This window comes from Myotis daubentonii, chromosome 16, assembly GCF_963259705.1.
Source record: "Myotis daubentonii chromosome 16, mMyoDau2.1, whole genome shotgun sequence".
Lineage (NCBI taxonomy): Eukaryota > Metazoa > Chordata > Mammalia > Chiroptera > Vespertilionidae > Myotis > Myotis daubentonii.
The window spans coordinates 37,415,996-37,429,932 of NC_081855.1; the positions used below are offsets into that span (position 1 = coordinate 37,415,996).

The 13,937-nt window shown below is 38.0% G+C and overlaps 1 protein-coding gene across 8 annotated transcripts in view; it reads right to left on the reverse strand.

Moving 5' to 3' along the window:
* KANSL1 (KAT8 regulatory NSL complex subunit 1) overlaps positions 1-13,937 on the reverse strand; it is a 168,794-nt gene that overhangs the window by 120,597 nt on the left and 34,260 nt on the right. The window contains exon 1 of one of the 8 annotated variants that reach the window (XM_059669845.1): positions 3,142-3,301. The exons of the other annotated variants lie outside the window; for them this stretch is intronic. The gene's annotated coding sequence lies outside the window, so the exon portion shown is untranslated. Of the gene's footprint in view, positions 1-3,141; positions 3,302-13,937 lie in introns of those variants that run through there. 8 annotated transcript variants of the gene reach the window in all.

Sequence of the window (13,937 nt, forward strand, 5' to 3'; positions counted from 1 at the left end):
GTTGTCTCTTCCCTTCACTCCAAAACTTCCTAAAAGAATAATATAAATAGCTGCCTCTGCACTCTAATCTGGCTCCTACTGCTCTGGCAGAAGTTACCAGTAATCTCATTATCAAATCTCAATGGTTAAATCTCAATCCCCAATCTATTTGACTTCTCTAAAGCATTAGGTAGTGCTGACCAATCATTCTTGAAATTCTCCTTTCCTGATGTCCTTGATACCAAGGTTCCTTCTTTTGTCCTCTTCTCTCTGAACCCACTTCCTTCTCAACAACCACTAGTATGTAACTAGTACAGTGAGACCTCTAGTATGTATAGTGAGGCCTCCTAATACTCAGAAAAACTTGCTGAGTTGCACTAGTCAACATTCCCACCTCTATGTTCCTCAAGCTCCCAGGAAATCAAAATTCACTTTCTTCTTTCAATACTTACTCCTCAACCAGATTTATTATCTCTGGTAATGGTATTGCTTTCATTTAGTAATCTAAGCTGAAAGCCTCAGTCATTTGCCTCTATTTGGTTGGAGAGCAAAAGAAAATCTACGTAAAGAACTAAGCCAACTGTTCTTAAAAGTGTGGTCTACAGACTTCTTGGGAGCTCAAAGACCATTTTAGGGGTCCAAGAGAGCTATTTTCATAGTAATCCTAAAAATTATTTGCCTTTTTAAATTTTTTTTTCTGTTGATATTTGCAATGAGGGTACAAAAACAAGGCTGAGCACCTGTGTACCAGAAAAGTCGCAGGTTCAATTCCCGGTCAGGGCACATACAGGAGGCAACCGAATCATGTCTCTCTCTCACATCAATGTCTATCTATCCGTGTCTGTCTGTCTGTCTCCCCTGCCCTGCCCTCTTTATCTCTCTCTCTAAAAATCAATAAACATGTCCTCGGGTTAGAATTTTTTAAAAAAAGCTAGTTCCATTTATCAATGTCCTTGATAAAATTATGAAAATTATAAATTTATTAAATCTCTACTTTTAAAAATATTCTTTGTGATGAAAGGTACAGTACACATAAATTACTTCTGAAGCTTTAATAAGTCTGAGAGCCTGGTCTGTGTGCTCAGGGGTTAGAGCATTGGCACACCCACTGAAGGGTCTCAGGTTGGATTCCCAATCAAGAGCATATACCTGGGTTGCAGGTTTGACCCCCAGCCCGTCGGGGCACATGCAGTAGGAAACCAATCGATGTGTCTCTCTCACATCAATGTTTCTTTCCCTCTCCCTCTTAAAAAAAAAAAAAAATGGAAAAAATATCCTCAGATAAGAATTAACAAGAAAAAGTAGTAGTCTGAGAAAAAGCACCTGTACAACTGATTGCAAGCTGAACTAGAAGCTTTTCTCACCTAACACTATTTTTAGTTGGCAGAACTACTTATGTAGTTAGCAGACATTTTCTCAAAAATGAACAAAGTGAACCTGTCCCTTCAAGAAAAACCACTGACAATGTTTATTGCCAATTATAAAATCTGGGTTTTCAAGCAAAAAATAAGTATTTTGAAAAGTTGTATCCACCATCATGAACTTGAACATATTCCCATTACTTTAAAAAGTCGTTTCTAATTAAATATACTACTGCTGGTATTAATAAATGTAAATTTTTGATACCATACAATGAAATGTGTAAACATTTGGAAGATCTGGGAAACTCAGTAAATGACCAAATGACCAATGCATGTGAGAAACTCATGCACAGGTAAAAGTAAGCTCAAGACAGACCAATAGATTTTAACCTAATAGTGATTTTCAACCCTCTTCATCTCATGGCACACTAATTAGTACTAAAATCCTGCAGCACACCAAAAAAAAATATTTTTTTGCTGATCTGACAAAAAAAAAAATAGGTGTAATTTTGATTCATTCACACTGGACGGCTATTGTCGTTGGCTGTTATTTTTTCATTTGAGTATCTAAGGGAAAAGAGGTCAGTACCCCTGACTAAATAGTCAAGTATTGCATGTTTCAAAATTGCTTGTGGCACACTAGTGATTGAAAATTACTGACCTAACAGTACAAAAGGTTCATTGATATGGTTTTAGATTCCATATTGCAACTAAACTCGATGAAACTACAACTAGTCAAGTTTGGGTACAATGTCAAAGAAGATCCACACTTATCTAAAAAGACTATTAAGTACTCCTCTTTTTCCTCCTACCTAGCTGTGTGAAGCCAGATTTTCTTTATATTCTACAACCAAAACATACAATAGAATGAATGCAAAAACAGATATGAGAACCCAGGTGTTTTCTATTAAGCCAGACATTAGTAAGATTTGCAAAAATGTAAAACAATGCCATTCACTTAAAAGTTCTTTGTGGTTGTCTCAACATGTTTTAAGAGTGAAAAGGGGTCTTGAGAGCAAAAAACTAGGGAACCACTGAACTAAAGCAACCTTTTCCCTCCTTAAAAAACAAACAAACAAAAAAACAAGAGGACAACTTCCAATTTGGTCAAACTTTTTTAGCCCTAGATTAATGACAATATAGGATGATAGACCCTATAGGACTACACCAAGGTTTTTTTCACACTATGACCATTCAAACCATTAAATATTTTTTTAATTTGTTTTTAAATAAATATTTAAGTAAATGACCAAGATAGCATCCATACAAATACCAATACACTTACAGTTCAAATTTATCTATTGCTCTACATAGCGCCAAAAGTTTCTCATTCTAATATTGTACTTTAATGAATTTTCTATGAAATAAGTAGACCTTTTGGTATATGGCTTTCTATGTAACACAAACTGTTTTATGTCCACTTTTTCTATTTCTGATCTTAACATTAATGTTACTTCCTAATATAGTATAAATGACCAATAGATAGATGAACCAATGCAAAATATGTTGAGTTAGTTTTATAGTACACAAAGCATTTTCTGCAATAAACAAAAATCACTATCAGATCTTTCCCATCAATCCAATATTCTCCTCTTTTAAACTGATAGCAATACATTGTTGATACTTGCAATGCAAGGAGGAACATTATCAGTGCCAGATGAATAATACAATAGGTGAGAAGAGTAGTTGTAACCTACTACCCCAAGAGCACCATATGTAAGTCTCAGCAATGGCAGGAAACAGCCTTCCTCTGGGGACCCAAGCAAGAGCACAGATGTTACACAGCTTACACAAAACTTACTCAGGAAAACCCAGGCTTGCACAGCACATGTGAAAGAGGGTCATAGCCCTAGCTGGTTTGGCTCAGTGGATAGAGCGTCGGCCTGTGGACTGAAGGGTCCCAGGTTTGATTCCAGTCAAGGGCATATGACCAGGTTGTGGGCTTGTGCAGGAGGCAGCCAATCAATGATTCTCTCTCATCATTGATGTTTCTGTCTCTCTCTCTCTTCCTTCCTCTCTGAAATCAATAAAAATATATTTTTAAAAAGATGGTCATAATTAACATCATGCTACAGAAGTACTTAAGCAGTAAATATTTCATCATGATTTTAGAATTATTTAATTATTTAAAGTTCACAACTTAAAGAAAAATCTGCTGGCTCAAATCCCGTATCTTTCAAGATATTTCTCTGACCCTGTGAAAGTACATTTGTGAACTCAACATTTATGACGCATATCTCAGCTCAAAGGCAAGAGTTTATTTTGTTTACACACTCTCCTTGGTCTCTATATCCCCATAGGACGCACTGCAAATAGTTACTAAAACAATCATCTAAGTAAGTAGGGAGAGGGAAAAGCAACCTCTTCAGAAGGAATTCCATTTCTACATCCTAAATCTTTATCTTTCTACACCAAAACAATATTAGTTATAGGAAAAGATAAAAATCTACAACCATCTCCCTTAGTTGACTTGTAATGCAATGCTGAGATTCAATATTACCCCCAAAGGCATTCACAGGTAAGGAGAGTAGGTCCAAGGTCACATCATGGCTCCACCCTCATTTAAATTATTTAACTGTTCCCTCCATTTCCTCATCTACGAAAGACAAGCCTAAATCACAAAGTTGCTGTGATGATTAAATGAAATATTTTCAATTACTTAGCCTAGTACCTGGCAAAAACACCCATTATTTGCACTATTAATAACCTATAGACTAAAAGCAAATATAAAAATAAATTTCTATGAGACTTCTTAATGCACAGGAAAAATATTAAGCAAATATTTCTCTAAAAGGTCACTGTACTTGAGGACTTTTCACTTAGGGAAAAAAGCATATAAATGGACATGACAAATCTGGTTAGCTAGCACTCAATATTAGCTTTAATTGCCATAAATCATCACATAAGCTTAGAAATTCATTTAATATTTCATGATGTTATTTCTGATAAAAAGAGAGCAAATCAAATGCCCAACAATTTAAATTATGAAATACCCATATAATGGAATACTATGCAACAATAAATAACAAAGCACACTTGTATTTACTGACATGAAAAAGTTCCTGCTTCACTGTTAATTTTTTTAAAATATATTTTATTGATTTTTTACAGAGAGGAAGGGAGAGAGAGAGTCAGAAACATCGATGAGAGAGAAACATCGATCAGCTGCCTCCTACACGCCCCCCACCGGGGATGTGCCCGCAACCAAGGTACATGCCCTTGACCGGAATCCAACCTGGGACCCTTCAGTCCGCAGGCCAACGCTCTATCCACCGAGCCAAACCGGTTTCGGCAATTTTTTTTAAAGGTGTTACAAAACAAGTACTATAACCTTATTTTTGTTTTAAAAGTAGGTGGTAATATTCTTCTGTCTTTGGTTTTCTGGCTTATGTAATTGTCTCTACCACAAACATATATTACTTATATAATAAAAGGAAAGGATGCAAAAATAAAGTAACGCAAATTTTTTAAGAGCCATAAAACCTGAGTAAGGCAAAATGTCAGTGACTGACTTTTTCTTTTTATTTCTTTTTTTAAATATATTTTATTGACTTTTTACAGAGAGAAAGGGAGAGAGATAGTTAGAAACATCAATCAGCTGCCTCCTGCACACCCCCTACTGGGGATGTGTCCGCAACCCAGGTACATGCCTTTGACAGGAATCGAACCTGGGACCTTTCAGTCCGCAGGCCAACGCTCGATCCACTGAGCCAAACCGGTTTCGGCCTGACTTTTTCTTAAAAATTGAACATACGCCACAAAATGTTGATTAAAACAATTATTCCCATTCCACTTGAAGTCCTAAAAGTTTCACTGTCCAACAATTTAAATCAGAGAAGACTGTCAAACTTTAGCAGTTTTACAAAAGCAGCACAACAGCTTATAATAAGTCACCTTTCTCCTAAGAATACAAAGCATTAAAAGCTATAATTAACTTATTAATCCTCAAAACAGCCTGGGCAGTAGTAGGTTTCAGGCTGAGATTATTATAATTTCCAATTTGCGGGTGGGGTTAGACAATAAAGTTAGTGTACACTCAAAATAAGAAATCTAAAATATCCCAATTTTTAGTTCCTCTAATAAACCACAATCTGACAAATGCAGATGAAGCTAACACAAATTAAGATTTTCCAGTAAGTTTAAAGAGACAAAAGAACCTATCTGCTATAAAAGATTGGGCTAGGTAATTAATGGTTTCCCTACCAGTTCCAAGGAAGCATTTGGAGACTGGAAAATGTTAAATGGGTTCAGCAGGCAAACACATTTGGGGACACACTTCCTTTGACGGAGATCCACAATGTATTTCTCATCATACTGAATATGCAGATATTTGCCTTTACCAAACCTATTTAACAAATAAACACCTTTTTCCCATTACACCTATTAATATCTTGAGGAACACTGTTCTGAGGGATACAGTTGGAATAAAGTTCAACTATGTGAATTCTAGGGTCCCTTCCTGTACTTAGGATTCTATTATTCTAAACTGCAGTATAGGTTCAAGGACAGACTTCAACCTAACACAAGTAGCAATTTTGAAGCAAAAACATATCCCTAGGGCAGAGTTTCTCAACACTACTGACATCTTGTGCTGAGAAACTTTGTTGTAAGGGGGGGAGGTCTCTCTTGTACACTCTATTCAGTAGGATCCCTGGCCTCTACCCACTAGATCAGGGGTGGGCAAACTTTTTGACTTTGAGGGCCACAATGGGTTCTTAAACTGGACCAGTGGGCCGGAACAAAAGCATGGATGGAGTGTTTGTGTGAACTAATATAAATTCAAAGTAAACATCATTACATAAAAGGGTACGGTCTTTTTTTTCAATAGTTTTATTCATTTCAAATGGGCCGGATTCGGCCCTCGGGCCGTAGTTTGCCCACGGCTGCACTAGATGCTAGAAACACCTTTATACAAATTATGACAACCAAAAATGCCTCCAGAAATATCAAATGTCCCATAGGGGGGCAAAAATCACACCTCCCAATTGAAAAGTACTTCCTAGAGCGATGATGGCGAACCTACAACACGTGTGTCAGAGGTGACACGCGAACTCATTTTTTTTGGTTGATTTTTCTTTGTTAAATGGCATTTAAATAAATAAAATAAATATCAAAAATATAAGTCTTTGTTTTACTATGATTGCAAATATCAAAAAATTTCTGTATGTGACACGGCACCAGAGTTAAGTTAGGGTTTTTCCAAAATGCTGACACACCGAGCTCAAAAGGTTCGCCATCACTGTCCTAGAGATACAGACTATATCTTCATGTCTATCTATAGAGATAGACATGTAAGATATATTGTTTCCAGAAAGCAAAACACCTGGCTGCTTCAAATACTGCAAGTCAGAACTAACTCCATACCTACAACTGAAAACTTTGCCTTATTCCTCATTAGTTTCCAACAGAGGACTCCCAAATACACAAGAAAAAACTAGCAGGATCCATCTTGCAAAAATGTTGATAAACTGCAAAAACCCAAAGAGAAGGGTTTGGCCATATGGCTGGCTAATCACCACACTTGCACTGAAAACAAGCAAAAATCAGATGGGGAAGAAAAGTTTGCCCATAATGTGGCTTCTACTAACTTCTTTCCCCATTACCTCATTACTCTGCACAAAGGAAAGAGAGAGAAGGAGGAAGGTTGGTAAGGGAAGTGTCCGTGAAGTTGTCAAATGTCAGCTGAAATGTTTAAATTAGCTAAAATTTAATTATGTAAGAGGTTAAAAGAAGAGAATGGTAACATGGCATTCTAGTGAGAGGAAATAGCATGGGAAAAGGCAAGGCTGTGGGAAAACATAGGACATCCTAGACGTTAAATGATCAATTTTCTTGAAATATAAAGTTAATAGAGGAAACAGTACAGAAAAAGGTAGAAAGATAGTTTGAAGCCAGTTCAATAACGGAAAACCTTAAATAGCCAGCCTTTACTCAGACTTAAAGGCAGCAGAATGTCATTAAAGGCTTTTCAAATGGGAGTGACACATCAGAACTGAGCTTTTCCGAGACCAGTTGGGTAGGATGGATTAAAAGAAAACAAAAAGGCAAAGAAGCAGCTACTGCAATAATCCAGACAGGATGCAACAAGAACCTCAACTAAAGTGGTCACCACAGTAGTATGGTCAAAGTTTTCTCCAAACTTAAATCCAGAAATTAGGAGGGGCTAAAGTTTGCACGAGGGCCAAATAAGTGACACAAACATTAATGTAAAGGCGCTTAAGGACAAGAGAAGAGAAAAGGCTCTCTTTTCCTTCACAACTTTGTCTTCTCTATGCATTGCTCATAAAGCTGTTCAGGTGTGGTATATCCTTTCTATTCTTAACATTACCAACCAAAACCCAGCCAAGTCTTCATCAGCTCAGACCTAAATCATAGCAGCTTCCTGACCGACAGCTCAGCCCTCCAATACATTCCATACCTTTTTATCATCTCACTTCTCTATTCTAGAATAACTTCCAGTGCCTTTTCACAAGTCAAAATTCTCCAAGATGAAACTTCCTATATAATAAAAACCTAATATGCTAAGTGTCCGGGGGATGTCAGAGAGCCGGTTTTGGCCCGATCCCACAGGCCCAGCAGAGGGACCTCACTGTTGCACAAATTCATGCACTGGGCCTCTAGTAAAACAATATCGGAACAAGTACATCAGGTAGTATGGACCCAGAACTCCCCCTAAATTCCAAACTCCACAATCTCTGCCTAGGCTGCTGCTTCTACCAGAAAGGCCCAAAACATAATTAATCCTTCAATACATAACATCTCTACAGAAACTTTTCACTACTATTCAGATTCACATTGCTTTCTTCCTGCTTAAATTTTACAGTGCACTTAAAAGTCACCATCACTCAATTCAAATTATGTGTTTGAATGTTCCCTAATTATCACAATTTATTAATTATATTTCAAAACAGGCAGTGTTCTTTAGGACCCTTCTCTTGCATACTCGGTAACTTTACCTAGAGCTCGGTAAACTCTAAGTGCTGTAAGCACTTACTGACTGAACTAGAGTAGCCAAAACACACTTGTTTGCTCTGGCAAGTATGCTCAATAGTTACAGCACTGACGCTGGGACCGAAGGGTCTCAGGCTCAATTCCCAGTCGAGGGCACTTACCTGGGTTGCAGGTTCCATCCCCAGTCCATCATGTGGGAGGCAACCAATAGATGCCCCCCCCCCCCAACCAATAGACTCTCCCCTGTCCCTCCTTCCGCTCTCTCTAAAACCCAATAGAAAAAATATCCTTGAGTGAAGATTAACAACAACAAGACTTGGTGAGATTTTGCCAAGCAGAGGAAGATGAGGAAACTCTAATCAAGAAACTGACAAAATAATGGGAAAGGATTTAGGAGATGATCCACAAGCAATTTGGATGAGCCAAGTGGTACACGTATACAGCTTCTCAAGAGGAGGAAAGCAGCCCTAGCTGGTTTGGCTCAGTGGATAGAACGTCGGCCTGCGGACTGAAGAGTCCCGGGTTTGATTCCAGTCAAGGGCATACGCTCGGGTTGCGGGCTCAATCCCCAGTGCAGGGTGTGTGGGAGGCAGCTGATCAGTGATTCTCTCTCATCAATATTTTTGTCTCTCTTTCCCTCTCCCTTCCTCTCTGAAATTAAAAAATAAAAGAGGAAAGCAGCTATGTATGTAGTGATTTGTGATAAAGTAATGAAAGCTACATTATGGGACACAATGCAAAATGTTTATTTTAAATGGAAAACAATGTAGATATAAAATACAATAGGGAGTAGAGACATGTTTTTTTATTACAAGTCAAAAAAATAATGTGGACCTCACCACGCTAGTCCCTAACACTTCCCTATGCCAACAGGGCTTCTTAACCGAAAACATTTATAATTACTAAGGGAATCATAGCTCTGACTAGAGGTTATTATTATGACTGCTGCTCACTAACATTAACTGACCTTTCACTACGTCAGTCACTGTGCTAAGCATTTTACACGCGCTCTCATTTATCTTCACAATAACATTGTAAAGCAAGTACTCTTATTTTCATTTTATAGATGAGGAAACTTAACATTCAGAACTTCTAAAATGCAGAAGCAGGATTCCAATTCAAATCCCTAATTCTAAAGTCCACAACTCTTAAACCATTATACTAAGTAACTTAACGCTAATTTTAAATTGAAAGGACCTTAACTGCTAGACACTAGAATTCAAATTTTAGTCTTTAGAGGAATACCAACTGATTATCTCCAATAAACATTTAAAATGCCTATAACATTAAAAGCACCATACTAAGTGTCTACAGTAATGACAAAGACCACTAAAGACACTACTATGTGATCAGGGAATCCTGGGGGGGCACATTAAGGGGACCCTAGCACAGGCTGAGAGTGGGTGGAATCATAGAAGGCTTCCCAGAGGGAATAACATCTAAGTTGAAACCTAAAGAATATGTAGGGTCCAGCATCATCCATACTGCTACTTCAACTATTCCATATCCAAAATCCATCCCACTGTCCCAACACCAAATCCTAACCCAATTCCTGTTCATCAGCATTCCCTATGTGAATGAATCTTTTCTTAAAATATGTTTTTAATGATTTTTAAATAGAGAGGAAAGGAGAGGAAGTGACAGAAGCATAGATGAGAAACACATGGATAGGCTGCCTCCCGCACACCCCCTACTGGGGATCAAGCCCACAATCTGGGCATGTGCCCTGACTGGGACTCAAACCCAGGACCTCTTGGTCCATGGGATGATGCCCAATCCACCGAGCTACATCAGCCGGGCCCTCTGTGAATGAATCTTGATCCCAATCACTGATGTATATCATAGATAGCTCACTTAAACATATACGAATCCCAGACGAATAATAGAAAGACTGCAGGAGTTTATGGTCTAATGGAACTCCCATTTGACCCAGTGATCCCACTTCTAGGAATATAATCCCAAGAAACCAGAAACACCAATCAGAAAGGATATATGCATCCCTATGTTCATAGCAGCACAATTCACCATAGCTAAGATTTGGAAACCGCCTAAATGCCCATCAGTAGATGAATGGATTAGAAAACTGTGGTACATCTACACGATGGAATACTATGCTGCTGTAAAAAAGAAGGAATTCTTACCATTTGCAACAGCATGGATGGAACTGGAGAGCATTATGCTAAGTGAAATAAGTCAGTCAATGAAAGAAAAATACCACATGATCTCACTCATTTATGTATAATAAAGACCATTATAATGTGATAAACAAAAATAGATACAGAGGCAGAGCAGCATTGAACAGACTGTCAAACTACAGTGGGAAGCCTGGGGAGGGTTGGGGGTGGGGGGGTAAGAGATCAACCGAAGGACTTGTATGCATGCATATAAAAATAACCAATGGACACAAGACACTGGGGGGTAGGGGAGGCCCGGGGAATGTCAAGGGGGGGAAAAACGGAGACATATGTAATACTCTTTGTAATACTTTAAGCAATAAAACAAAATAAAATTAAAAAATAAATAAAAAATAAAAATTGTAACAGTTTCATTAATGCAAAGAAGACAGAATATAGCCCTGGCTGGTGGTGTTAAGTGGTTAGAGCATCAGCCCTCACACAGAAGGGTTGAGAGTTTGATTCCCAGTCAAACTGGGTGGCAGGTTCAATCCCTGGCCCCGTTCAGGATGAATGTGGGAGGCAACCAATCAATGTGTCTCTCTCATATTGATGTGTGTCTCTCTCTCTCTCTCTCCCACCTCTCCCTCTCTCTCTGAAAAGCAATGGAAAACATATCCACGGGTGAGGGTTATCACATACAACACAAAAACGATAGAAAATAGGTGCAAAGGAAAACCCAGATGATAGAGCAGTGTTTTGCCTGAAGGGTTCCAGAAAGAGATGACATTCTGGTTGAATTTTGACGGCTGACTAGGGAGAGTTCAAAATAGGAAGTAGAATAATAGGCACACTCACTCCATCCTTAATGCCATTGCCTTAATTCAGACCCTAATTATGTACTACAGTAATCCAGGCAGTAATAATCTCCCAACTGTTCTTTCTTCCTGTCTCAGCAAGCCTTCAATATAGCATCTACTACCAAAACGATTATTAGGAAAAAAAGGAAGAGAGGAGAGGAGAGGGAATATAAATCTGACCATGTTGTGCTCCTGTTTAAAATCTTTTAGTGACACTAGGGTAAGGATGAATCCAAACTCCCCACACAGCATATCTACGTCCTTTTAACACTCAGCCTCATCTCCAACCTGTCCCCAGCTCCAAACTTCCTGAATTGTATTTATAGTTCTAGGCTCTTCCATGCCCTTGCACCGTTGCTTGTGCTACTTTTTCTTCTCCAAAATCACATGCTCTTTCAAGTATTCCCAATTCATTCCAAGTTGAATTAGGGGTCCCTCTCACTCTCTGGGTCATACCTGCACCCCCGTGACACCCTGGGCAACAGCTCATAACGTAATATGGGCATGTGTCTTCCTCTTCCTTCCCTAGACTATATACTTCCTTAAAAAGGGGTTACTGTTTGTTTTATCTTTATCCCCTACATGCAGCACTGTGCCTGGCAGACAGTGGACCAATATATATGCTAGTTAACCTGAGCATTCTACGTCGAATGTACCAGCTGGAGATCCATTATGAAGTTAAAGGGGATGTCTGATCATAAAATGATAATGATCTAACAAGAAGCTGGCACCAACTGAATCTAGGACAGATTTCATCTACCTGAAGTTCCAGTCATTTATATTGCCAAGCACATGAACCCAGACTGGCAAATTTTTAACTGTAGCATTTAAACTATTAAATTTGGTTACATAAGCTTTTTGAAGGCAAAAATACATCAAAAATGTAAATGCCATTACCCAAAATTTTACCCAATAGCTACATTTCTAGGAACCTATCCAATATGTACATAGATACATATTCTCATAGATACATAAAGATGTATGTACAATTCTTTCACTGAAGAATTGTAATACATAAAAACCCTAAACTTAAAAAAAAGACACACTAGAAAACTATGTTTTGATGTGAAAATCCTCTGATGTATAGCTAAGTGGGGGGTGGGGGGGGATCAAGAACATAAGTATGATCCCATTCCTATTTAAAAATACATAAACAAAAAAAAAATTTTTGAAGGATGACTACCTATCAAAATACTTATTGATGTTTACCACTGAATTCAAATTTCCTAACAGTCTACCTCACATAAAAACAAAGAGGAAAAAAAAGTACTTTTTAATCTCATCTCTTTCTAACAAGCTCTAACAGTACAAGTGCTTGAACAATCTTAAAATCAGAGACTTCTTGAAGGATCCAAGCAATTCAAAAGCAAGCGGGTTCTTTTTGGCGGGCATCCTTGACCAAATTCCAGGGATCTCACTGAAGCCTACCTTATCTGTTTAGAGTACTGAATTAATGATAAATAAAAATTCATTTTTCTAACACCAGGGAAATGTTAAATATTAATACTACCATCCTTCTTTCAATCCTTTGGGAGGCCAAAGGAAAAAGTAGGAGTAAGCAATAAACCAATAACTGCATAAACAGTTGCCCACTTTTTTTTTTTTTTTTTTTGATATGTGCTTAAGGTCTTTAAAATCCTCAGTTCTCCATGGTAATGTATAAACAGTTTAATGAAACTTTCCTGACAAATCAACTTATCAAACTAGTATTTCTTCAAATCCTATACATTAGCAAACATAAAAAATTAAACTAATTAGCTTTTTGCCTCTTTTCCCTTCACACCCTTCCGTGAAGGTGCTAATAAGCAGTCACAAAGAACAAATAACAAGTAGCAGGAGGAAACCTGGATGTAAGCTTTTAACAATTTTTGGTTTAACGTTCTAACAAAATTGTTATTCATCTTTTTTATTCCCCAACACTTCCCCTCCAACTGTGATTAACCAGTTCTGATCTTAAGCTGATCCTTTTTTAAAAAAAGAAATTAAAAGGTGAGGAACTTCCATTAAGTTTGATGCTACTCAAGCAACTTTTTCCAAACAAGAGCAGAATCTGCTGTACTTAAAATTCAGAGTGAGACCTCATTTGGGATTCCTGGTTCAAGTAACAAGAACCAGAGTTTTTGATAACATTTAGATAAAACTGCACTGAATTTACCTCCACCTTACATTTTCTGATTCTCAAAAGCTTGGGGAAAAATTGTAATTCTTAAAAAATTAGAACTAGGAAAAAAAGGCAAGTTTATAGTCAACATTAAAATATATACCTAGGCCGAAACCGGTTTGGCTCAGTGGATAGGGCGTCAGCCTGCGGACTGAAAGGTCCCAGGTTCGATTCCGGTCAAGGGCATGTACCTGGGTTGCGGGCATATCCCCAGTAGGAGATGTGCAGGAGGCAGCTGATCGATGTTTCTCTCTCATCGATGTTTCTAACTCTCTATCTCTCTCCCTTCCTCTCTGTAAAAAATCAATAAAATATATTAAAAAATATATATATATATATATATATATATACCTAGCCCTAGCCGATTTGACTCAGTGGATAGAGCATCAGCCTGTGGACTCAAGGGTCCCAAGTTTGATTACAGTCAAGGGCACATGCCCAAGTTACAGGCTCAATCCTCAGTAGGGGGCGTGCAGGAGGCAGCCGATCAATGATTTTCTCTCATCATTGA